At 36.1% G+C, this 27373-nt stretch overlaps 1 protein-coding gene and 1 non-coding gene across 2 annotated transcripts in view; one reads left to right on the forward strand and one right to left on the reverse strand.

The window, feature by feature from the left end:
* The window catches only part of USH2A (usherin), an 838570-nt gene that overhangs the window by 643926 nt on the left and 167271 nt on the right, over positions 1–27373 (reverse strand). The gene's annotated exons all lie outside the window — the stretch shown is intronic.
* LOC131273174 (U6 spliceosomal RNA) lies at positions 14433–14539 on the forward strand. The gene has a single exon (XR_009180333.1). It is a non-coding gene; the product is annotated as a U6 spliceosomal RNA (small nuclear RNA).

Consider the following 27373-nt stretch of genomic DNA (forward strand, 5'->3'; position numbering starts at 1 on the left):
ACCCAGGCATACAAGGAGGCTGAGAGTAAATGGCTGGAAAACAATTTTACTAGCAAACAACAACAAAAAAAGAGGGCAGGAGTAGCTATACTAATATTGGACAAAATAGACTTTAAATGAAAAAATATTCTAAAAGACAAAGACAGGCATTGCATGGTAACAAAAGGTTAATCTATCAAGAAGAAAGAATAATCATAAACATTTATGCACCTAATCAGGGCACCTCAAAATACATGAGGCAAACACTGGAAAACTAAGTAGAGAAATATAATAGATGTCTCTACAATTATAGTGGGGGACTTTAATACACCATTATCATCATTAGACAGAACATCTTGACAGAGAATCAATAAAGAAACAAAGATTTGAATGATACATTAGAGGACCTGGACCTAATAGACATGTACAGAATGTTACACTCAAAATAGCAGGATATCCATTCTTCTTGAGTGCACATGGATCATTCTCCAGGATAAACCACATGTTAGGCCACAGAACAACCTCAATGAATTCAGAAAGATTGAAATTATATGAAGTAATTTCTATGACCACAATGGAATGAAGCTGAAAATCAGTAAGGGACAGAGAACCAGATTAGGCATGAAGATTTGGAAGTTGAAAAACACACTCCTGGGCAAATAGTGAATCAAGATGGAAATCACAAAAGAAATCGGTAACTACTTTGAAACAAATGAAAATGAAAATGCAATGTATCAAAACCTGTGGGATGCATCTGTGTTGAGAGGAAAATTCATAGCCATAAATGCCTATATTGAAAAAGAAGAAAGAGCTAAAATCAAAGACCTAACTGCACACCTGGAGGAATTAGCAAAAAACAACAAAATAACCCCAAAGGAAGTAGAAGAAGGAAATAATAAAGATTAGAGCAGAATTAAATGAAAACGAGATGAGAAAGCACTGGAAAAAAACAAAACCAAAAGCTGGTTCTTCAAGAAGATCAATAAAATTGACAAAACCTTAGCTAGAATAACAAAGAAAAAAAAGAGATAAGATGCAAATACATAAAATAAGAAATGAGGAAGGAGCTACTACCACTCATCCCATTGAAATAAAGGGTATCATAAGAGGATACTTTGAAAAATTATGTGCTAACAAGATGAATAATTTAGAGGAAATGACAACGTCTAGAAACATGGAATCAGCTTACACTGACAAAAGAAGAAATTAATTAACTCAATAGACCAATCATAAGTAACAAGATAGAATTAGTCATCAAAAACCTCCCAGCTAAGAAGAGCCCAGGACCAGATGACTTCACAGGTGAATTTTACCAAACATTCTGGAAAGAACTAATATACCAATCCTACTTAAACTCTTCCAAAAAATAGAAATGGAGGGAACATTGCTTGATTTATTCTATGATGCCAACATCATCCTAAGACCAAAGCCAAACAAAGACACCACAAGAGAAGAAAACTATAGACCAAAATCTTTAATGAACTTAGATGATAAAATCCTCAACAAAATACTTGCTAATTGTATTAAAAAATACATCAAATGAATTATACACCATGACCAAGTGACTTTCATCCCTGGTATGCAAGGATGGTTCAACACAAGAAAATCAACCTATGTAATACACTGCACAAACAGACCTAAAGAAAAAAATCAAATGCTCATCTTTATAGTTGCAGAAAAAACATTCAACAAAATACAACACCCTTTCCTGATAAAAGCACTACAAAAAAGAGGAATAGAAGGAAACTTTCTGAACATGATAAAGGATATATAAGGAAAAACCACAGCTAACATCATATTCAATGGAGAAATCCTAAAACCTTTCCCTCTAAGATCAGGAACAAGACTTTTACCACTCTCCCTTAACACTGTGTTAGAAGTACTTGCTTGAGCATTTAGTCAAGAAAAAAGATATAAAGGCATCCAAATGGAAAGGAAGAAGCAAAAATTTCACTATTTGCAGATGACATGATCCTATACATAGAAAGCCCTGAGAAATATACATCAAAGTTTCTAGAGCTTATAAATGGTTTCAGTAATGTTGGAGGTTATAAGATCAATGTGCAAAAATCAGTAGCATTTTTGTACACTAATGATGAGCAATGTGAGGAGGAAATCAAGAAAAAAATCCCAGTTACAAAAGGAACTAAAAAATTCAAATACCTAGGAATAAATTTAACTAAAGATATGAATGACTTATACAAAGAAAAATGCACAACACTGTTAAAGGAAATCAAAGAAGACTTAAATAAATGGAAGAATATTTCCTGTTCATGGATAGCAAGACTAAACATCATTAAGATGTCTAACCTACCCAAACTGATCTACAGATTTAATGCAATCCCAATAAAAATCACCACAGTATTCTTTACTGAATTAGAAAAACTAACTATGGAATTATTCTGGAAGGGCAAGAGGCCTCAAATAGCCAAAGACATGCTGAAAAGAAAAATGATATCTGAGGGATCACATTGCCTGATTTAAAAACATAATACAAAACTACAGTGGTCAAAACTGCATGGTATTGGCACAAAGATGGACATACTGACCAATGGAACTGAACTGAGAGTTCTGATATAGACCTTCACTTATACATTCAACTGATCTTTGACAAGGTCACCAAGCTCATTCAACTGGGAGAGAATGGCCTCTTCAACAAATGATACTTGGAGAACCAAATATCCATATCTAAAAGAATGAAAAAGGAACACCATCTCACATCTTATACAAAAATTAACTTGAAATGGAACACAGATCTAAATATAAGAGCCAAGGCCACAAAGACCTTGGAAGACAATGTAGATAAGTATCTACAGGATCTTGTATTAGAAAATGGTTTCATGTACTTCACACCTAAAGTATGACAGCAAAGAAAAAATAGATAAATGCCACCTCCTTAAAATTAAAACTTTTTCAACTCAAAGGACTTTGTCAAGAAAGTGAAAAGGCAGTCTACCCAATGGGAGAAAATATGTAGTAACCAGATATCTGATAGTGACCTAATATCTTGCATATATAAAGAAATCCTACACCTCAAAAATAAAAAGACAAGCAGCCCATTTAAAACATGGGCAAGTGATTTGAACAGATACTTCTCCAAAGAAGAAATACAAATGGCTAAAAAGCACAAGAAAAGATGTTCAACATCACTAGCTATTAGGGAAATGTAAATCAAAACTACAATAAGATATTATCTTATACCCATTAGACTGGTGGCCATTAAAAAACAAGGACTGCAAGTGTTGGAGAGGATATGGAGGATTGGGAACACTCATATACTTTTGGTGGGAATTTAGAATGGTGCAGCCACTGTAGAGGACAGTTTGGTGTTTACTCAGGAAACTAACTATAGAACTGCCATATGACCCAGTAATTCCACTGCTGGGTATATACCTAGAAGAACTGAATGCACGGACACAACAGATATATGGACATTAATATTCATAGCGATATTATTCACTGTTGCCAAAATTTGGAATCAACCTAAGTGTCCTTCAACAGATGAAAGGATAGAAAAATTGTAGTATATACATATAATGGAATATTATTCAGCTGTAAAAAGCAATACAGTATTAATACACAGGATAACATGGATGAATCTTGAGGACCTTATGTTGAGTGAAGAAAGCCAGGCATGGAGGTCAAATATTACATGACCTCATTGATATGAATTAAGCAAGCTGAGTAACCTCACAGAGCTAGAGTCTGAAAGACAGGTTTACAGGAAATAGAAAGAGAGAAGAAAGTGTGAGCCAATGCCCATGGAGGCAAAATCTATAAGGTGGAAGTGCGTAGTTGTACAGTGGTGGGACATGACTGTGGTATAATGATACTGTTGATTGGGCAATGCTGGTTTGTCAGGGGCATGGGGTGGTGAGGGCGGACTGGATGGCCCATGGAACTGGGGGAAGGTTGGGGGAGGGAGTTGGTCAACACTGGATTGGCAGGTACATGGTTGAAACTACAATGTTGGAAATGTTCTTGACAATATGGCAAGTAAGGGTCGCTGGTTTGGGGAGTTGGATGTGGGGAGCATTTGGAACAGGGTGTACCTGGGGCAGGCTTCTAGGGAGTGTGTGAGTGTTCATTTTGCTATAGTGTGTTATATCAGTGGGTAGAGACCGACATAATGAGTGGCAAGTGGTGGGGACTCCCATGTTGGGGAGGCCTGCTGTGCTCTCAAATAGAGAGGCACAAGTCTTTCAAGAGCATGGGTGGTGCCTAGTAGGAGAGAAAAGATCAGTGTGTCAAGCCCTCATTGTCATTGCAAATAATTATGAATCTTGTCCTTCAAGGAGTGAAGTCTGGCAGTTGCTGTGGGTCCCAAGGGGAGGGGGAGGAAGGAATAGAATAGATGGAACAGGGAGCATTTTGGGGGAGATAAAAATGTTCCAAATGATCTGGCTATGATAATACAGGCCATGTTAAGTTACATCAAAATTTATAAAACTGTATGGTCCAAAATGTAAAACAATGTAAACCATTGACTATGGTGGTTGCTATGTTTCAATATTTGTACATCAGCTATAACAAATGTACCATCCACATATAAAATGTTATTAATTGCAGAAGGGAGAAAAGGAGGAAGATGTTGAGTTTATGGGAGTTCCCTGTATTTGGTATGTGATTTTTCTGTAACCTAAAACTTCTGTGAAGACAAAATGAAAAAAGTAAGACACTGGGGAAACAAATGGAAGAAAATGTCACTGTACATATAGGACAAAGATCTTGCAGTAATGAAAGGCAAAATGTCAAAAAAATTTTTTGCTTAATATTTTTCATTAGTTTCTATTATCCCTAATATTTTTTATTTAAAAGTTTTTATAAATTTTATTTCTTATTTTAAAAACTATCATTAGTATTCCATTTTCTCATTAATTGTATTTGGCTATTTTATTTGTTTCATTTTTAAGGAAGTTTTCCATCACAAAGGGTTACAACTGTGGCAGAAGAGGATAATTGGTGTGGGTGTTAGTGATACATGGGGATACATGGTAGGAAGCTCACCTGGGCATACATATAAGGCATATAAATGTGTTCAAATGTTCATGGTGCATTGTCACTGTGGGTGGAGAGTCACAAAATAACTGAAGGAATATCATATTCCCATCCTGGGGTTCTGCCACATCCTCTAATGGAACACCAAGAATCTCTTGAGTCTAGGGGCAGTGACTAATGAAGGAGGATGGTCCATTGATGGGCTTGTGATATTGATGACTGTGCTTATGAACCTTTACTCCTGAAATGAAAACTTAGCCTAGTATTATAGGGTACCTAAGAGTTGCCTCCTGGGAGCCTCCTTGTTGCTCAAATATGGCCTCTCTCTAAGTGAAACTCAGCATATAAATACATTACCTTCCCCACAGCAGGGGACATGACCCCAGGGAATGAGCCTCCTTGGCACCAAGGGATTACTACCAAGCACCAACTAGCAAAACAACTGGAAAAAACCTTGACCAAAAGGGGGGAAATGTAAAGACAAATGAATTTATATGGCTAAGAGACTTCAATGTGAGTCAGGAGGTCATTCCAGCGGTTATGCTTATCCACATCTCAGCTGGATCTCATTGACTGCCAAAGTAGATACTACCCCAAATAGTGGGGCTTCTGAGGGCTCTGGAGACAGCCAGACACTATAGTCAGGGCAGATAGCTCAGGAGTATGTTCCCTTGTCATTGGGCCCTACTTTGGAATTTATGCTCCCCAGAGTGAGAGTTGGATTCATTTGTGGTTTCCCTACACTTGACTCCTCTGTTCTTCTACTTGAACCTATAATTAGTACTAAACTTGGTAGGTATAAATCCAAGAGACTTAAATCTTTGGGCTGTCCATGTGTCAGATGGGCCTCCAATCTCAATGGAGTTGCAACACCTACTGTTCAGTTCATTGGTCTCACCCAAGTCAACTAACAAGGAGGTGATGATGGACAACTACCATATCAAGGAACTGAGAGAGTCTACAACAGTAAGAGAGTCCCATCCATCAGCCCTAATAAACCACAGCCACCTCTCAATTAGAGGTAGAGTAGGCATCACCATCCCAGAATCCTCAGGGTTGGGGAATGAACTATGGACTAAAGTAGACTTACTGGTATTCTACTATATACTTATTGTGATTCTAGCAATGGAAGAAATTATATCATTAATGTAGAGGCAGTGACCACTGGAGGTTCTGAATTCTGAGGGTAGGAAGAGGGAAAAACATGTGTAATGTGGGTGCATTTTTGGGACTTTGGAATTGTCCTGAATGACATTGCAATGACAGATACAGGCCATTATATATCTTGCCATAATCTACAGAATTGGGTGGGAGAGAGTGTAAACTACAACGTAAACTGTAACCCATGCTTAGTGGCAATGCTCCAAAATGTGTTCATCAATTACAATGAATGTACCACACTAATGGAAGATGTTGTTAATGTGGGAGAATGTGGGAGGTATGGGGATCCATAGGTATGGGAATCCCCTATATTTTTTATGAAACATTTAATTAACCTAAGTATCTTTAAAAAAATAGGTGTAATATGGTGGCATTTTCAGGACATTGTAATTGTCCTGAATGATGCTTTAGTGATGGATACAGGCCATCACGTATCTTGTCATGACTTACAAAAATGTGTGGGAGAAGAGTTTAAACTATAATGTAAACTATAATCCACACTTAGTGGCAATGTTCCAATATGTGTTCATCAATTGTAACAAATGTATCACACTAATGAAGGATGTTGTTAATGTGGGAAAGTGTGGAAGAGTTAGAGAGTGGGGCATATGGGAATCTCCTACACCTTTTATGTAACATTTATGTAATCTAAGTATTTTTTAAAAATAAAAAAATTAAAAACAGGATATTATGAACAACTGTAAATCAACAAACTAGACAATGCAGATGAAATGCAAAAACTCCTAGGAACACATGAACAACCTACACTGACCCTAGAAGATATAGAAGATCTCAACAAGCCAATCATAAGTAAAGAGATTGAAACAGTCATCAAACAACTCCCCAAAATATAAAGCTCTGGACCAGATGGTTTCACAGGTGAGTTCTACCAATCATTCAAAGAAGATTTAATTCCAATCTTACTCAAACTCTTCCAAAAATTGAACAAGAGGAAATGCTACCAAACCCATTATATGAAGCCAATATCACACTAATACCAAAGCCAGATAAAAGTATTATGAAAAGAGAAAATTATAGACCCAGTTCCCTAATGAATACAGAAGCAAAAATCATAAACAAAAGACTTGCTAATAGAATTCAACAATACATTAAAAGAATTACTCATTATGATGAAGTGGGTTTTATACAGGTATGCAAGGGTGGTTCAAGAAAATCAATCAGCATAATGCATCACAATAAACTCAAGGAATAAAAATCACATGATCTTATCAATTGATGTAGAAAAGGCATTGGAAAAGCTACAGAATCTTCTCTTGAAAAAAATATTACAAAAGATAGGAATTGAAGGAAATTTTCTCAACACGAAAAGGCCATATATGAAAAAAACAAAGACAGCATTGTACTCAATGGTGAAAGACTGAAAGCTTTCACATTGAGATCAGAAACAAGACAACAATGGCCACTGTCACCACTTTTGTTCAATATAGGGCTAGAGGTTCTAGCTAGAGCAATCAGTTAAGAAAAAAGAAAAGACACCCAAATTGGTAAGGAAGGGGAAAAATTTTCACTATTCACAAGTGATATGACCCTATACCTAAATTGTAGCCCCTAAAAAATCTATAATAAGTTGCTAAAGCAAATAAATGATTTCAGCAGAGTGGCAAGACACAAGCTTAAAATGCAAAAATCAATAGTGTTTGTATACACTAGTAATAAACAGTCTGAAGAGGAATTCAGGGAAAAAATCCATTTACAATAGCAACTAAAAGGATTGAATATTTAGGAATAAACTTATCCAAGGACATAAAGCAATTCATTGCTAAAAGATATTTTTAAAAAGACCTAAATAAATGGAAGGACATTCTATGCTAATGGATTGGAATATTAAATATTATTAAGATGTCAATTCTACCCAAATTGATATTTAGATTTAATGCAATCCTGATAAATAATCCACCAGAATTTTTTAAAGAAATGGAAAATACAATTATCAAATTTATTTGGAAGGATGAGGGCAAAAATCCTTAACAAAATACTTGCTAATAGCTAGAAACATCTTACAAAATATGAACCAAGTTGGAGGATTCTCACTTCCTGACTTTAAATCACATTACCCAGCTACAGTGGTAAAAACAATAATGGTACTGACATAAAGACAGACACAAAGACCAAATTCAGAAACAGACCCTCACATGTATGGTCAAGTGATTTTTGACATGCCTCTCAAACTCACCTAGCTGGGACAGAAAAGTCTATTTAAAAAATGGTGCTGAGAGAACTGGATCTCCATAGCCAAAAGAAAGAAAGAGGACACTTAACTCACACCTTATACAAAAACTAACTGAAAATAGATCAAAGTCCTAAATATTTAAGCTAGAACCATAAAGTTCCTAGAAGAAAATGTAGAAAAGTCCTCAGGACCTGGTGGTAGGTAGTGGATTCTTAAATCTTACACCAAAAGCATGAGCAATGAGAACAAAAAAAAAAAAAAAATGGGTAAATGGGACCTCCTGGAACTTAAACACTCTTGTGATTCAAAGTACTTTATCAAAAAACAAACAAGCAAAAAGGTAGCCCACTTATGATGGTTAGGGTATAGTGTCAACTCAGCCAGGTAATTGTGCACAGTTGTTTGGTCAAGCAAGCATTGGGCTAACTGTAATACGAGGGCATTTATGGACTTTAGGCACCATTGATTTTACTGCAGTGGTAAATCATAGATAGCTAATTATAACTGCATCAATCAGGGAGATTGCCATCAGCAATGAGTGACACTTAACTCAATCAGTTGAATCCCTTAAAAGGGGAAGTGATTCCAACATTGAGAGTTTTCCAGCTCATCTTTGGGCAGCCAACGTCTCCCAGAACTCATCAAGAATCTTCATTGGACTTTCATCCAATGCCTGTGGAACCTGGACTTGTGCACCCCCATCGCTGCATGAGAGACTCTGATAAATCTCTTACTATCGACAGATATCTTTTGTTGATTTTGTTTCCCTAGAGAACCCTTACTAACACACCACTCAATGGCAGAAAATATTTGGAAACCACATATCTGATAAAGGTTTGATTTCCATTCTATATAAAGAGATCATATAACTCAACATTAAAAGAGCAAGCAAGCAATCCAATTTTAAAAATGAGCAAAAGACTTAAATAGACATTTCTCCAAAGAGGAGATACAAATGGCCAAAAAGCACATGAAAAAATGTTCAATTTCAGTAGCTGTTAGGGGAATACAAATCAAAACGACAATGATATATTATCCCATACCACATAGAACAGTATGTAAATGTCAATTGAAAGAAAGCTAAAGAATAATCTAGGGACTCAATAGCATAGTGAACACAGAGGTGGATGTGAATTATGGTTAATAGTGCAAATACAAGAATGTCCTTCTATGAACTAGAATTATTGTTCATCACTATTGCAAGTTGGTAAGAATGTGGGGAAGCATGGGAAAAATACAATTAATGTAACTTATGGACTATAGTTAACAGCAATATTGTAATATTTTTGCATCAATGCCAAAGATCCTCTGTGCTAATAACAGAGGTGTATGGAAAAAAATATGCCAAATGTACCCTATAGACCATAGTTACTGGTAACAGTCTGATGATATTACCTCATAATCTGTAACATATTCCACAACAATGGAGTGTTCAGTGGAGGTGTGTTGTATGGTAATTCAACATATGAAGATGATGGTTTGTAAGTTTACAATCTCTTTAATAAAAATGTAATTACAAAATAAACAAACAGGGTTAAGCCCACAGTAACAGAAATAAGTACTCTGGAGGAGTTCAATAGAAAATTGGACTGAAAGAAGAATCAGTGAATATGATGACAAAAAGTTAAAGCTATGCTTCCCAGGAGCAGAAAGAAAAAAGATTAAAGAAATATGAACAGAGTCTAAGAGATCTGTGAGAGACAATCATGCATACTAATATATAAATTATGGAATTCCCAAAAAGAGAAGAAAATGAGAAAGGGGTAGAAAAGTATGTTTGAAGTATTAATAGCTGAAAAATAATGAAATTTTATGAATGCCATCAATATATGCATCTAAGAAACACAACTCCATACAAAAGGTGAGAGAATTTGTCACTAGCAGAATCAAACTAAAAGAAATAAAAAAGTATATTGTTCTTGTTGCCTATAAAAGATACTGAGCATAAACTTTGATATGCAGAAAGAAATGAAGATTTTTGAAAATTATAAATATATGGTCAAATATTTAAACCAAGAAGAAAAAATAGACAATCTAAATAGACAAATAACAAGAGATCAAAGTAGTAATTTAAGAACTACCTAAAATTAAAAACCCAGGCTCAGATGGTTTCACCACTGAATTCTACCACATGTTGTAGGAAGAATAATACCAATTCTCTTCCAGCTTTTGCAAAAAAAATTAGAAGATGAGGAATACTTTCAACTCATTCTATTTTTTGTCTTTATTCATTTTTTTAATATTACATAAAAAATATGAGGTCCCCATGTACCCCCCACCCCCCTCACCCCACTACTTCCCCCATAGCAACATTCTCCTCCATCATCATGAGACAGTCATTGCATTTGGTGAATACATCTCTGAGCATCACTGCACCTCAAGGTCAATGGTCCACATCATAGCCCACACTCTCCCACGTTCCATCCAGTGGGCCATGGGAAGACCTACAATGTCCGGTAAGTGTCCCTGCAGCACCACCCAGGACAACTCCAAGTCCCGAAAATGCCTCCACATCTCATCTCTTCCTCCCATTCCCCACACCCAGCAGCCACCATGGCCACTTTCTCCACACCAATGCCACATTTTCTTCGATTACTAATCACAATAGTTCATGAATAGAATATCAGTAAGTACACTCTAATCCATATTCTATTCCTCCATCCTGTGGTCCTTGGATTGGTTGTGTCCACTCCACATCTATGTCAAGAGGGGGCTTAGATTCCACATGGATGCTGGATACAATCCTCCTGCTTTCGGTTGTAGGCACTCTTGGCTCCATGGTGTGGTGGTTGACCTTCTTCAACTCCATGTTAGCTGAGTGGGGTAAGTCCAATTAACCAGAGTGTAGGAGCTGAAGTCTGTTGAGGCTCAGGGCCTGGCTATCATATGGTCAGTCCAGAGAGTCAGATCCCCTGGGTATATATTAAACCCCAGCATTAAACCCCAGCACCAACTACTATTCTGGTAAAGTAACAGGAAAGGCTTGTGAAAAGAGATCACATCTGAGTCCAGCTCCATCACACAGAAACACCAACTCCAAAGAAGGGCCAACTGACATGGCACTGAACTCCATCTGCAATGACCATAAAACCTGTGGGTCTCTGTAGCCCTCAGAAGAACCAGTACCTGGGGTTGTAGCTACTTTATCTGTCTCTGGGACTCTGCTCAGGTGTGCATAAGGACAACCCCTCTGATAACCTCCTGGCTCCTTTTTAGAGACTCATAGCCATATAAACTCATTTGTCCTTTCCATTTCCCTCTTGATTTAGGTCAAAAAGCATTTTTAACTCCTGTTATTATATGTAGACAGAGATATTCTGCTGGTCCGAGTTGAACCTTTTATTCAAGGTCATTTTCTAGTTACATCATCAGCTGGTACTTGGTAGTAATCCCTCAGTGCCAGGGAGGCTCATCCCCAGGAGTCATGTCCCATGCTGGGGGGAAGGCAAATAATTTACATGCTGAGTTTGGCTTCAAGACTGGCCACATTTGAGCAACACGGAGGCTCTCAGGAGGTAACTCTTAGGCACACTGCTACTCTAGGCCTTGTTCTTATTTCAGGTGCACAGGCTCACAAGCATAGTCATTAGTCTATGTCATAGTCATTAGTCATAGTCATCAGGGGTTCATTGTTGGATCTTCATTCTTTTTCGGTCTTTGCCGTTTGACTTGGGGCATTGCTGCTGTTCCTTTAGGGACTGTGATAGAGCTCCCCTGGCTAGGAACTCAGCACTCCCTCAGTTGTTTTTTTTAATTCCAACTCATTCTATGAAGCCAGTATTATCCTAAAATTAAAAGCAGGCAAAGATATCACAAGAAAATAAAACTGCATACCAATATCCCTTATGCATATAGACACAAATATCCTAAAAAAAAAAATTAGCTAACCAAATCCTACAACACATAAAATGAACTATACATCACAACCAAGTAGGATTTATCCTAGGAATGCAGGGATATTTTTAACATCTAAAAATCAATTAATATAATACATTTTATCAAAGGCATAAAAAACAAAAATCCCAATATCATATCAACGAAAACATAAAAAGCATTTGACAAAATCCAACAACTCGTCAGGATAAAAATGATCAGCCAACTAGGAATAGAAGGGAACTACCTCAATATGATAAAGGACAACCATAAAAAAAAAAACCCCACAGCCAGAACCACTCTTTGAGGTGAAAAACTAGATGCTTTCTCCCCATCAGAATACAGATCCCTAAGACCAGGAACAAAATAAGGACATCTGTTCTCATCACTTGTGTTCATCTTTGTACTACTGGTCTATCCAGGGCAATTTGGCAAGAAAAATAAATTAAAAACATCAGGACTGAAAGTGAAGAAAAAAAGTATGTCTAATTACAGATGACAAGATCAATATATAAACTCCATCAACTTTCTATGTACTTGCAATAATGAACCTGAAATTGAAAAATTAAAAAAAAAAATCAGTTCCTAATGGTATCAAAAAGAACAAAATACTAAGGGATTAATTTAGCAATTGAGTGCAAAACTTATACTCTGAAAACTATAAAAAAATTGTGATGCAATTAAAGAAGCTCCAACTAATTAGAAAACTTTCAGTGTTCATGGATGGGAAGATTTAAAATTGTTAAGAGCCATCACTTGTAAGGACCCAGGACCAGGCTTCCTCTTAGCCCACAGCATGTAGCTGACTCTGCGACCTAGACCTAAGATAAAGGCTAACAACCCTCCTTAGAGGGGAAAGAATGTATAGAAGGTACATGAAACCATAATCTCCTTAGAGCAGTAAAACTGCTTTCCTGCATACATGGTGATAACATCACCAGACCCCATACGTGCATGTCACAGGACCCTCATTGAAACTCTGTTTTCATACTCTAAACAATGTCATTGTTCTGAAACCCTTATATCACCCCTCATTTTCTTGCCTCTTTGCAGAGTGCTAACTTCATTCTCAGGACTGCCGTCACCAGAGACTCTCTCCTGTTTGTAAGACCAAATAAAGCTTGGGTCTGATTCAGTGCCAGGTGTGTTCTTTGGTCTCATGGCTGCTCAACTTGTGCCCTTCAGGAGCTGGCTTGGAACAACATTTCACAAACTGATATAGATATTTAATGTAATCCCTATCAGAACACCAGCTGTCTTCTTTATAGAAATTAACTGATGGTAAAAGTCATAAAGTATTGCAAGGAACCCAGAATAGTCAAACAACCTTGAAAAGAAAAAATGAAAAACTAAAGTAGGAATACTCACACTTCCTGATTTCAGAACTTATTGCAAAGCAAAAGTAATCAAGACTGTGTTACTAGCATAAGGACAGACATAGAGATCCACAGAATAGAATTGAAAATTCAGAAATAAACTGACACATCTACAGTCACCTGATTTTTAACAAGGGTGTAAAGACCATCCAATGGTAAAGAGGTAGTCTTTTCAAAAAATAGTGCTGAAACAAATGTATGGCCACATGTAAAAGAATGAATCAAACAAAATGTCTATCACTTGATGAACGGAAAAACAAAATATGGTATCCATACAGTGGAATATTACTCAGCCATAAAAATGAAGTGCTAATACATGCTGTAGCATTCCTGAACCTTGAAAACATTATGCTAAGCCAAAGAAGCCAGTCACAAAGGACCGTATATTATATGATTCCATTCAGATAAAATTCCAGAATCAAGCTATCTATAGAGGTAGAAAATAGATTAGTGATTCTTAGGGCTGGGGCTGGGAGGTGGGATGGATGGGCCTGGTTTAGTTCTCTAGGCTGCTCAAAACAATTCCATGAACTTGTTTGGTTTAACAATGGGAACTATGTCCAAACCGGCTGTGGGCAATCCTTGTTTCCTTTGTCACATGGCAGCACCTCCTGGGCTCTCCCTTCTCCTGAGTGATGTGAGTCACACCTTAACTGAAGTAGCCTCATCACAGGGTCCTATGTAAAAAAGGGTTCATACCCCCAGGAATTGATTAACTTTTAGAACATGTTTTTTTTTCTGGCCTACATACAGTTTCGAACCACCTCAGGGAGTGATCACTAAAAGATACTGTTTTTGTTTGTTTGTTTTTTGTTTTATTAGGTGATGAAAATGTTCTAAAACAGGACAATAGTGTGCTTGCTTCAACAATACATATGCTAAAATTGGAACGATACAGGAAAAATTAGCATGGCCCCCATGCAAGGATGACACACAAATTCGTGAAGTGTTCCACATTTTCTTGTATGGGAATTCCACATGTGCATGATTATTTTGTAAATTCACAACTTCTCTAATAAAAATGAATATATTTTATAAATGGGCTATACTAATGATTGCACCAGCCTTTGAATATACTAAAACTACTGAATTCCATACTTTTAATGGGTGAATTTTATGGAATGTGAATTATATCTCAATAAAAATGTTAAAAAAAATAAGGTAACAGATACAATATCAATGACCAGAGGTTCTTTTTTCTGTCCTAATATAGGTATATAGTGCTATTAATTTCCTATTAAATTCTCCTATTTTGCATTGCACAAATTTTGGTATGTTGTATTTACATTTTCATTCAGTTCAAGGTACTTTCTAATTTCCCTTTTAATTTCTCCTTTGATCCTTGGCTTATTCAGAAGTATGCTATTTAGTTTCCAAATATTATCAGGGATATTCCAGAAATTATTCTTATTGATTTTAATTTAATCAAATTATGGTAAGATACATAATTTATATGACTTAAATCCTTTTAAATATATTGAAGCATGTTTTATTTTACAGATATGGTCCATTCTGGTAGGTGTTTCATGTGGACTAGGAAAAGTATATGTATTCTGCTATTGTATGGAGGGCTCTATAAATGTCAGGGAGGTCAAGTTAGTTGGTAGTGTTGTTCAAATATTCTACAAATTTATTGATTATCTGTCAGTTTGTTCTATTAATTATTAAGAGAGGGATATTGAAATTTCTGGTTTAAATTGTGGATTTTCTATTTCTCCTTTCAGTTTTATCAGTTTTTGCTTTGTGTATTTTGAATCAAATATTATTGGATACATAAATGTTAAGGATTATTAGAGCTCCTGATGAAATGACACATTTTTCAATATGAAATAACCTTTCTTATCCCAGGTAAAAGTTTTGCTCCAAAATCTACTCTTCACGATGTTAATAAAGTCACTCCAGCTTTCTTATGGTCTGTGCTTGCACGGGTATATCTTTTCCCATCCTTATACTTTTAAATGATAGGCGACTTTTATGTGAAATGTCTATCCTGTAAGCAACATATAGTCTTGATTTTTTAAAAGAAACCTTCCAATCTCTGACCTTTAATTGATGTATTCAGACTTTTTGAATTTAATGTGATTTTTGCTATGGTTAGGTTTAAGCCTGTCACAGTTGTTTTCTAATTATCCCAACTGTTTTGGGTTCTTTCCTTCCTTTCCTGCTTTATTTTGTATTATTCTCTATTATTATATTATATATTATTCACTATATATAATATATATATTATATATATATAATATATATTATTTACTATTCCATTTTATCTCCCTTGGTTTAATAGCTATAACTCCTTGTTTTATTATTTTAGTTGTTACTTTGAAGTCTAGAGTGTACTTTTTTTTTTTTTACTTATACCAGCCTACCTTTAAGTGATATGCTATTCACAAATAGTGTAAGAAAATTACATGGTATACTACTTCCTTTTCTCCTTCTCCTAACACTGTGCCACTGTTATCATAAACTTACTTGTACATATTCCATAACACATAACTACAGTATTATTTTTATTTAAATAGCTAATTATCATTTAAAAAATAAATCATTAGGGGTATAGTAAGATGGCAGCAGGGTAAGGGCTCCTAGAGTCAGCTCCTGCTACGGGGCGCTGTAGCAGCTAGCTGGAGCTAGCTGAAGCACCTGTTTGGGGGCTCCAGGAGGCCAGAAGAGCATCCTGCAATGTCTTGGGGGAGTGGAAGGAGTAGGCTGCCTGTCTGCAGAGAAGACTCATAAGTAAAGGCTCCATGCCACAGAGGCGGGTGCCCATCCTCCACTGGAGGCACAAGCCTCCTCAGGAGCTGTTCCGTGGCTCAAATTGAAAGCTCCACTTCCCTAAAATGGGGGAGGAAGAGACAACTGGGCACCAACTTCAGCTACTGAGGAATAAAATTCAGCGGGCTACAGCATGATCCTGAGAACAGCTAAAGTTTGAGCCTGTCCAAGCCAGAAAGATGCTGATAGCCGCCATCTTAACTCTGTGCCTGGCATGAGGGGAAGTGGGGCTGACTGAGGATCCCAGCGCTGGTGGGGACCAGCTTCTCTCCATCCAGATCAAATTGCAGCTCTAGCCTAAGCCCCAGCGCCACCTCCAACAGGCAAGAAGCTGCAGGGACCTGCGCCAGCCTTCCCAGGAAATTGCCGGCCAAGCCGTGGAGGCTGGTGATTGTCCTACTCTGGTGGTGCAAGTCGCTGGGGTGTGAATCTGTCCAAGTTGGAAAGGAAAAAGGCCAGTGGCCGCCATTTTGACTCTGCCCGCAACCTGAGGGGAAGTAGGGCTGACCACATATCACATTGACTGTAGGAACCAGTTTCTTTCATCCAGATCAGCCCGCAGCCCTAGCCTAAGCTTCAGTTCCACCTCTGGAAGGGAGGAGGCTGTCTAGCTCAGCACCAGTCTATCCAGGTAACTGAGGGTACTTTTGGCTGACACAAACTGAATAATTAAAGGTCTACTGGGGCAACTATGGTCATCTTGGACCTGCACTGCCTAGATTGCTGCCCACACCTGCAGCTCCGTCCATGCCCCAGGCAGGGGAGAAAGGGGTGTGAAGCTTCATCAGTCTCTCTGGATAACTACAGTCTAGGCCTGCATGACTTGGGTTATTCCACACAGCTGTGACTCTGTCCCTACCTCTGGGAAAGGAGAAAGTTGGGAGAAGCTTCATCCATCCTGGGGACAATGAGGGCAGCTTGAGCCTCCACAGTTTAAAGTACCAATTACATCCTTGGCTCCTACTGCACAACCATCAAGGGAGAAAGGGTAGGAAGCCCTAAACTAAAGAGAAAAAACTGCAATCAGAATAAATATTCTAGTAATCCAGAGGCCAAGACACCAACCAAAATTTACAATCCACACCAGATTTTCAGGAAATAATAAAGGGTGTGCTAGAGCCTGAAAAGAAAAGACAGGAGAGAGAGGCCTGGAAGAGAGTCTAGAAATTAAGATTATATCAATAAAAGTAACTTAAAGTGTCAAAATAGTGGTGAAAATAAAATATGACAGATAAAACTCAAGTACTCAGGAATAAACTTAACCAACAATATAATGCACTTATATTCAGAAAACTGCAACCCAGTGTTAAAAGAAATTTTAAAAATCCTAAATAACTGGAAAAACATTCCATGCTCATGGATTGGAAGACTAATATCATTAAGAAGTCAATTTTACTCAAACTGATATACAGATTCAATGCAACCCTGATAAAAATTCCACCAGCATTTAAAAAAAAAAATTGAAAACACAATTACCAAATTTATTTAGAAGGGTTAGGGGTCCTGAATAGCCAGAAACATCATAAAAGGAAAAGTGAACCCTTTCTCCAGACTTTAAATCTTACTAACAAGCTATAGTGGTAAAAACAGCACAGTACTGGCATAAAGACAGGTACATAGACCAATGGAACCAAACTGATGACTCTGAAACAGACCCTTACATGTATGGTCAACATGACTAGCCTGTCCAACACACACAGCTCGGGCAGAACAGTCCATTCAGCAAAATAGTGCTGAAAGAACTGTATATCCATAGCTGAAAGAAGGAAAGAGGACCCCTATCTCACACCTTATCCAAAAATTAACTCAAAATGGATCAAAACAAAAAGAAACACAGATTCCTGGTGCCACTGATAAGGATAGAGGCGGTCACAGAAGAACACATTGCAAATGGACACAGAGAGCAGACAACTGGGTGGGTAGGGGGGGGGGGGATAAGGGAGAGAAATAAATAAAAAATAAATCTTAAAAAAAAACCCTAAAAATAAAAGAACCATAAAACTTCTAGAAGAAATTGTAGAAAAATATCTTCAAGACCTGGTGGTAGGTGGTGGATTTCTAATGGAGATAAGAAAAGGACTGAGATGGTACTGATGTTTAATGTATGTAGAAGTTTTAATTAACTTTACTGTAAAAGTGTGGAAATGTATAGAATGGATGGTAAAAATAATAATAGCTAGTTTACAAGTAGAGATGTGGCTGAAAATTGTATTCTAGGGATGTAAATGCCAATTGACAGAATGCTAGAGAATAATCTAGGAACCGAATAGCACAGTAAACCAAGAGGTGAATGAGAATTGTGGTTGACGGTACAGATGCAAGAGTGTCCTTTGTGAGCTAGAGCAAAAATGTATATTACTACTGCAGGGTGTTGGGAACGCATGGGAATACAACTGGAATGACCTATGGACTGTGGTTAGCAGTAATAATATATTATTCTTGCATCTATGCCAAAGATGTACAGTGCTGATAATGAGGCAGTATGGAAAATGTGAGCCAAATGTACACTATGGACTTGGTAATCATCAGATGATATCATCTTATCTGTAACAAATGTTCCACCACAGTGTTTGTTCATAGAGGGGTGTCACTTGGGAATTCTGCATATGTGCATGATTGTTTGATAAGTTTACAACTTCTGTCATTAAAAATATACTTTAAAAAGCTAATAAAGTGTGTTGGGGGAAAAACACACCAAATGTAAGATAAGAACTATAATTAGTAGTAAGATTTTGACAATATTCTTTCATAATGTGTAACAAACATCTCACGACAATGCAAGGTGTTGGTGGAGGGTTGATGTATGGGACCCCTTTATGATGTTATGCATGTTTGCTTTGTAAGTTCACAACTTTCACTATACACCTAATTTTTTATGTATATTCATATATAAATGACATAAAGATAATAATAATAGGGAGGGTTTGGGAAAACACTCTGGTTAGTAGTAATAATTTGACAATGCTCTTTAATCAGTTAAAAAGGTTTAACAACAATGGAAGGTGTTGGTGGCAGGGTGAGTTATGAGAGTCCTGTATGATGTCACATATGTTTGTTTTGTAAGTTCACAACTGTTACTATACACTTATTGTTTATGTATGTTTATGTGTGGGTGATATATTTCAATAAATTAACATAAAAATCATTAGAAATATATCTTATATGTATCTACAAAATTATCATTTTTGCACTTCTTCATTTATTTGTGTAGCTCTGTATTTCCATCTAGTATCATTTTACATTGGACTGAAGAATTTCTTTAAATATTTCTTGTTGTGAACTTCCATCTGTCATGAAGTTTTTTTGTTTATTGTATTGTTCCAATTTCTTTATTCACTTTCATATCAGAATAACAACTTCCTAAAAATAGAATTTTAGGTGACCATTTTTTTTTTTCTTTCTGAATTTTAAACATGTTGTTCCACTTTGTTCTTGGGTTCATTATTTCTGCTGGGAAATCTGTTTCATGATTGTCTTCCAATGTATGTAATGTGCCTTTTCCTCAAGCTGCTTTTAATATTTTCACTTAATAATTAAATGGAAAACTGCCACGAGGTTTGAGCAATTCAATTATGATGTGCCTTTTGGTAATTTTCTTCATGTTCTTTGGCTTGGGTTTGTCAAGCTTCTTGGTTCTGCAGTTTTACTACTTTCATTATACAGTGTTTGAAATATTTTCAGCCATTATTTCATCAAATATTTTTTCTGTCCCCACCTCCCCCTCACATCCTCTGGGGACTCTAATTACACATATATCAAGCCTACTGAAGTTGCCCCACGGGTCATCAATTCTGTTTAATTTTTCTAACTTCTCTTTTCTCTCTGTGTTTTGCTTTGGATAGGATCTATTTCTATATCTTTAAGCTCATTAATGTTTTTGGCAATGTGTAATCATTAATCCTATCCAGTATACTATTCATTCCATATACTGTAGTTTTCATCTCTACAACTTTGAATTGTGTCTCTTTTGTATTTCTTTGTCTCTATACAGCTGTTTTAATCTCAGGAATGCAGCTATGGTATCTGTTCTAACATCATCTGCTTTAGTTCTGGCTCAGATTTTTTTAAAAGTGAACTTGTGGGTCTACATAAAAATCATGCATAAAATACAGGGTTCTCATATACAACCCTACTAACACCTTGCATTGGTGTGGTAAACATTGGCTGCAACTGATGAAAACACATTTTGTAATCACTACATTAACTATAGTTTAGAGTTTAAATTAGGGCTCCTTGTTTGTGTTGTATAGTCCAATTTTTTTTTTAACATACATACAACCTAAAATTTCCCCTTTTAACCTCATTCAAATACATAATTCAGTGCTGTTGATTATATTTATAATGAGCTACAATCACGACCTTCTATTGCCAAAACTTTTCTATCATTCCAAATTGAAAATCTGTACATTATACACACCATCTTCCTGTTCACTATCAACCCCCATCCCCAGTAACTTATATTCTAGATTCTGACTATATGAATTTGTGTATTTTAAATTATTTCATATCCATGATATCATGCTATATTTGTCCTACTGTGTATGACTTATTTCACTAAACACAACGTGTTCAAGATTCATCCATGTTGTTGCATGTATCAGAACTTCATTCCTTTTCACAGCTAAATCATGCCCCATTGTATGTATATGCCACATTTTGTTTATCCATTCATTGGTTGATGAATGCTTGGATTGCTTCCATCTTTTTGCCATTGTGAATAATGCCACTAAGAACATTGGTGTGCAAATATCTGTTCTAGTACCTGCTTGAAATTCTCTGGGGAACAGATATACCTAGAATTGGGATTGCTGGGTCATATGGCAATTCTACACTTAACTTACTGAGGAACCACAAAATTGCCTTCCACAGTGGCTGAACCATTTTACATTTCCACCAACTATGAATGAGTGTTCCTATTTTTTCACATCCTCTCCAACACCTATAATTTTTTTAAAGAGTCATTCTAGTGGATATGAAATGATACCTCATTTGAGTTTTGATTTGCTTTTCCCTACTGGCTAAGGATATTGAGCATTTTTCACATGCTTTTGGCCATTTGTATATTTTCTTTGGAGAAATGTCTATTAAAAACTTTTTCTGAGTTATAATTTTTTTTGTCTTTTTGTTATTGATTTGATGGATTTCTTCATATGCTCTGGATAGTAAACCCTAATTGGACATGTGGTTTCCAAATATTTTCTCCCATTGAGTAGGTTTTCATTTTACTTTCCTGATAAAGTCCTTTGATGCCCAAAAGTTTTTAATTTTGATGAAATCACATTTATCTATTTTTCATTTGTTGCTTGTGCTTTGGACATAAACTCTAAGAAACCATTGCCTAACACAAGATCCTAAAGATGCTTCCCTTTGTTTTCTTCTACAAGTTTCATATTTCTGGCTTTTATATTTACATCTTTGAACCCATTTTGAGTTGATTTTTATATGGTGTGAGATAGGGGTACACCTTCATTTTTTTTGCATATGGAGATCCAGGTTTTCTAGCACCATTTGTTGAACAAACTAATCTTTCCCCATTGAATAGACTTGGCACCCTTATTAAAAATTACTTGACCATAAACATGAGTGTTCATTTCTGAACTCTCAATTTAATTACATTAGTCTGTAGGTCTATCTTTGTATCAATAACATGCAGTTTTTATTACTGTGGCTTTGTAATAAGTTTTAAGAGCAGGAAGTATGAGTCCTCCAATTTTCAAGATGACTTTTGCTATTAGTGGTTTTAACCCATCCATGTAATTTGTTTATTGGCCTTTCCATGGATGCAAAGAAGATTGTTGGAGTTTTGATTGGCATTGCATTGGATCTGTAATTGCTTTGAGTAGAACTGACTTAACAATATTTAGTCTTCTAATCCATGAATGCAGAATGCCCTTCCATTTATTTGGGTCTTCTTTGACTCCTTTAGCAATGTGTTATAGTTTTCTTTGCATGAGTCCTTTACATCCTTGGTTAAATATTAGATTATTTTAGTTGTTATTGTAAATGGTATTTTTTTCTTGATTTCTTTATTCCATTGTTCATTGCTACTGTATAAACACTACTGAATTTGGGGTTTTGATTTTGTGCCTTGCCACTTTGCTGAATCAATTTATTAGCTCAAAGAGCACTGCTGTGGATTTTTCAGGGTTTTCTGTATATTGGATCATGTCATCCATGAGTAGAGTAAGTTTTACTTCCTCCTTTCCAGTATGCATACTGCCTTTTATTTCTTTATTTTGCCTAATTTCTCCAGCTAGAACTTCTAGTACAAGGTTGAATATGGGCAACGGTGACAGTGGACGTCTCTATTTGTTCCTGATCTTTGATGTAAAACTTCCACTCTTTTACAATTAGTATGACATTAACTGTTGGTTTTCATATACACCATTTGTCATGTCTTATTTTAACAGTCTTTTGATAAAGATAGGGTATTGAATTTGTCAAATGGTTTTCTGCATAATTTGAGATGATCATGTGGTTTTTCTACTGCATTCTGTTAATGTAGTATGTTACATTAATTTTCCTATGTTGAACGACTTTGCATATCTTGGATAAACCCCATTTGGCTATGGTGTATAATTATTTTAATGTGCTGTTGAATTCACTTTAGTAGTATTTTGCTGAGGAATTCTGCATCTATATTCATAAGAAATATGGATCTGGAATATATTTTTTGTAGTATCTTTATGTGGCTTTGCTATGAGGGTGATATTGCTCTCATAAAATGAATTAGGGAATGTTACCTTCTCTTCAGTTTTTTGAAAGAGTTTGAGCAGATTGGTATTAAGTTTTCTTGGAATGTTTGGCAAAATACTGTGAAGCCACATGGTCATGGGCTTCTCTTTGCTGGGGGTTTCTTATATTACTGATTCAATCTCTTTACTAGTTATTACTTTGTGGAGCTCATCTATTTCTTCTTCAGTCAGTGTAGGTAGTTTTTGGGTTTCTGGGAATTTGTCTGTTTCATCTAGGCTATCTAGTTTCTTGGCATTCAGTTATTCATACTATCTTCTTATAATCCTTTTTGTTTCACTAGGGTTGGTAGTAATGTCCCCCTTTTCACTTCTCACTTTAGTTATTTGTGTTCTCTCTCTCTCTCTCTTTTTGGTTCACTCTAGTTAAAGCTTTGTCATTTGCATTGATGTTTTCAAAGAACCAACTTTGGTTTTGTTGCATTGGTTTTGTCGATTTTCTCCATTGTTTTCTTTTACTATCCATATCATCTATCCCTTTCTGGTCTTTATTTCCTTCCTAATGCTTACTTTGGGTTCAGTTCGCTCTTCTTGTTTTTTCCAGTTTTGAGGTTAGTTTTATTACTTGAAATCTTTCTCCTTTTTAATGTAAGCATTTAGAGCTATAACTTTCCCTCTCAGCAGTGCCTGTGCTGCATTCCATAGGTTTTGGTATGCTGCATTTTCATTTCCATTTGCCTCAAAATATTTCCTAATTTCACTTGTGATTTCCTCTTATACTCATTGGTTGTTTAAGATTATGTTGTTTAATTTCCATGTATTTGCTAATTTTCCATTTTTCCCTCTGCTATTGATTTCTAGTTTCATTCTGAGGTAGTCAGAGAATATACATTGTATAATTTCAATAGTTTTGAATTTACTGAGACTTGTTTTGTGACCTAAAGTATGGCCTATCTTTGATAATGATCCATGTGCACTTTAGAAGAACGTATATGCAGCTGCTGTTGTTTGAAGTGTTCTTTATATGTCTGTTAGGTCTAGATGGTTTAGAGTATCATTCAAGTCTTCTGTTTCCTTAGTGATTTTCTGTCCAGATGTTCTATCTGCTACTGAAAGTTGTCTAATAAGGTCTCCTAGTATTAATATAGAACTGTCTAATTTTTCCTTCAAATCTGTCAACATTTGCTTCATATATTTTGGGGCTCTCCTATTAGGTGCATATATATTTATAAGAGTTATAACTTTATGTTAAATTGACCTCTTTATCTTCATCCCTCATAAAAGTTTTTGACTTAAAGTCTATTTTATCTGATTTTAAAATAAATGCAGAAACTCTGTTTTGGTTAACACTTGCATGGTATAAGTTTTTGCATCCATGGTATAAGTTTTGCATGTTTATTTCTCTGAATGAGGTCATTCTCTTGCAGACAACATATAGCTGGACCATGTCTTTTTATCCATTCCTCTAATCTCTGACTTTTGATTAGAGAGTTTAAACCATTTACATTTAAAGCCACAAGTGATAATGCAGGACTTTCTTCTGCCATTTTTACTATTTAGTCTTTGTAAGTCTTCTACCTTTTTTCCCCCTAATTCTTTCATTAATGACTACTTTCATATTTATTTGATTTTTGGTGTTTTACCATATTGTGTCCCATCTCATTTTTTTCATATATTTTCTTTGTGATTACCATAAGATTAAAACTGGACATTCTATGTAAAATAACAAGCATATTTGATTTGATACCTACTTGATTTCAATAGCATACACATACACTGTTCTTAAATCCTTCCCATCCTCTGCTTTTTTGTACTTTTTAGAAACTTTATCTTCATACATTGTATGTCTAAAACCATAGATTTATCATTACTTTATAGGTATTTGTATTTTAGAATTTATTAGGATTAAGAAGGGAGTTGTATACCAACAAATAGAACTGTCATTTATAATTACCCAAGTGGTCACCTTTAATAGATGTTTTTATTTTTTTATGCTGCTTTTAACCATTGCCTAACATTATTTCCTTTCAGTCTGAAAATCCCCTTTAGTACTGCTTGCAGGGCAGGTATAGTGGTGAAGATGTCATCTGATTTTGTTTTCCTGGTGTAGCAGTTTGATATTATTTATGAGTTCCAAAAATAGATATTGGATTATGTTTATAAATTGGTCTGTTTGTCTGGGTACATTATATGGTATTGGATTGAGAGGTTTCACTCTTACTTGATTAGATTATGATTAAGGCTTTGATTGGGCCACGTCAGTAGGCACCAAGGTTGGTAGAGACTCACAGAAAAAATGACAAGGCACAAGACTTAGTTGGAGTTTTGAGCTGGAGCCCTGGAAAGTAAACAGGCAGGAGAAGAACACAGAGGAACAGAGATGGCTCCAAAAACATGGCAGAGGCCCCAGGAAGAGAGATGAGTCTTTTGCTTGATAGTCTACAGCTGGCATTCTGGAGAGATAAATTAGAGGCTGAGCCCAGAGAGAAACGAGCCCCAGGAGAGAGACAAGACTTATCCCAGCCTACAGTTGGTATTGGAAGAAGCTGGAACCAGGGATCCTTAAGAAGAGGAAGCCTGAAACTCTACAGACATCGGCAGCCATCTTGCTCCAACATGTGGCAACAGACTTTGGTGAGGCAAGTAACTTATACTTTATGTCCTGGTAACTGTAAGCTTCTACCTTAAATAAACATCCTTTATAAAAGCCAACAGATTTCTGGTACTTTGCATCAACAACTCTTTGGCTGACTAGCACTTCTGGGAATGTTTCTTCTCTCTCATTTTTGAGAGAAAGTCTCACCGAATATAAAATATAAAATTTTTGGATAGCAGTTGTTTTCTCTGAGTGCTTTCTTTCAACCCACTTCTCTCCATGGTTTCTGATGATAAATCAGTACTTAATCCAATTGGGATTTGCTTGTACACAATATGTTGCTTTTTTCTTGTAGCTTTCAGAACTCTCTCCTTGTCCTTTTCATTCAACAGTTTGAACAGTATGTAACAGGATATGTTTATTTTCATGTTTATCCTGTTCGGTGGTTGGTTTCCAGGCTTCTTGGATATACATATTCATGTCTTTTGCTAAGTTTCAGGAGTTTTCTGTCATTATGTATTTGAATATTCCTTCTAATTCTTTCTCTCTTCTACTTCTGAGGATCCCATAATGCATATATTGGTATAATTGATGGTTTCTCACAGGTCTCCTAGGCTATTTTCCCATTTTATAAGTCATTTTTCTTTCTGCTCCTCATTCTGTCTCTATTCAAGTTTCTTGTCTTTGAATTCATTAATTCTTTCTTCTGCAGCTCCAATCTGTTGTTGCAACCCTCCTGGACAATTTTCTTTTCAATTTATGTCTCCAACTCTGGTAGTTCTATATGTTTCCTTTTTGGGATTTACATATTGTTCATTCATTATATTCCTGATATCCTTTAGTTATTTTTCTGTATTTTCCTTCATTTTCTTAAGCATATTGAAAATCATTTTTTAAAGTCTTTGTCCAATATGTCTTGCCATAACCTACAGAATTGAGTGGGAAAGAGTGTAAACTACAATGTAAACTATAATCCATGCTTAGTGGCCATACTCCATAATGTGTTTATCAATTGAATGAACGTACCACACTAATGAAAGATGTTGCTAATGTGGGAAAATGTGGGAGGTGTGGGGAGAGGGGCATATGGGAATCCCCTGTGTATAGGAAGAAATAGAGGACAGTAAAACTGATCAAATGATTGACAATCACACTTTATTCAACTCTTCTAAATTACTTGATGGATGTGAGGAAGCATTATGAAAAAGAAAAGGCAAAGGATTTGCATTCTGGATGAGGATCTTGAAGGCTTTTGATGATCCTTCTATTCTCTCTTTCATTTCAGTCAAGTCACATGGGCTGTTTTCTGTTCCTTGAACATACCACGGAAGCTTCCACCCTGGCATGTTTGCATAGGCTGACTTTCTGCATGGCTCCCTTTCCTCCGGATTTCTACACAATTCCCTCACCTCCTTCAGGTCTCAAATCAAATGTCACCTTCTCATTGAGATTTCCCTTGACCACTTATATAAAACTTCCACTCCAAAAAGCACCCCTGAGGTCCTGTACCCTATCCAATTTCTTCCATAGCAATTAGCTTAGTAAATAAATTTCACTTTTCTTACTATTGTATTTTCCTTCATTCCCCAACTCACATTGCAATATAAGCTACGAAAAGGTAGGGGTTTTAGTTTTTTTGTTCTTTGTTAAATGCATGAAACCTTATTTTACAGAATAAGAAACCAATCCTTTGAAAGAACAGATTATTTATTTTTTTCTTTAAAAATTTTTTTTA

Source organism: Dasypus novemcinctus, chromosome 13 (genome assembly GCF_030445035.2).
Source record: "Dasypus novemcinctus isolate mDasNov1 chromosome 13, mDasNov1.1.hap2, whole genome shotgun sequence".
Classification (NCBI taxonomy): domain Eukaryota; kingdom Metazoa; phylum Chordata; class Mammalia; order Cingulata; family Dasypodidae; genus Dasypus; species Dasypus novemcinctus.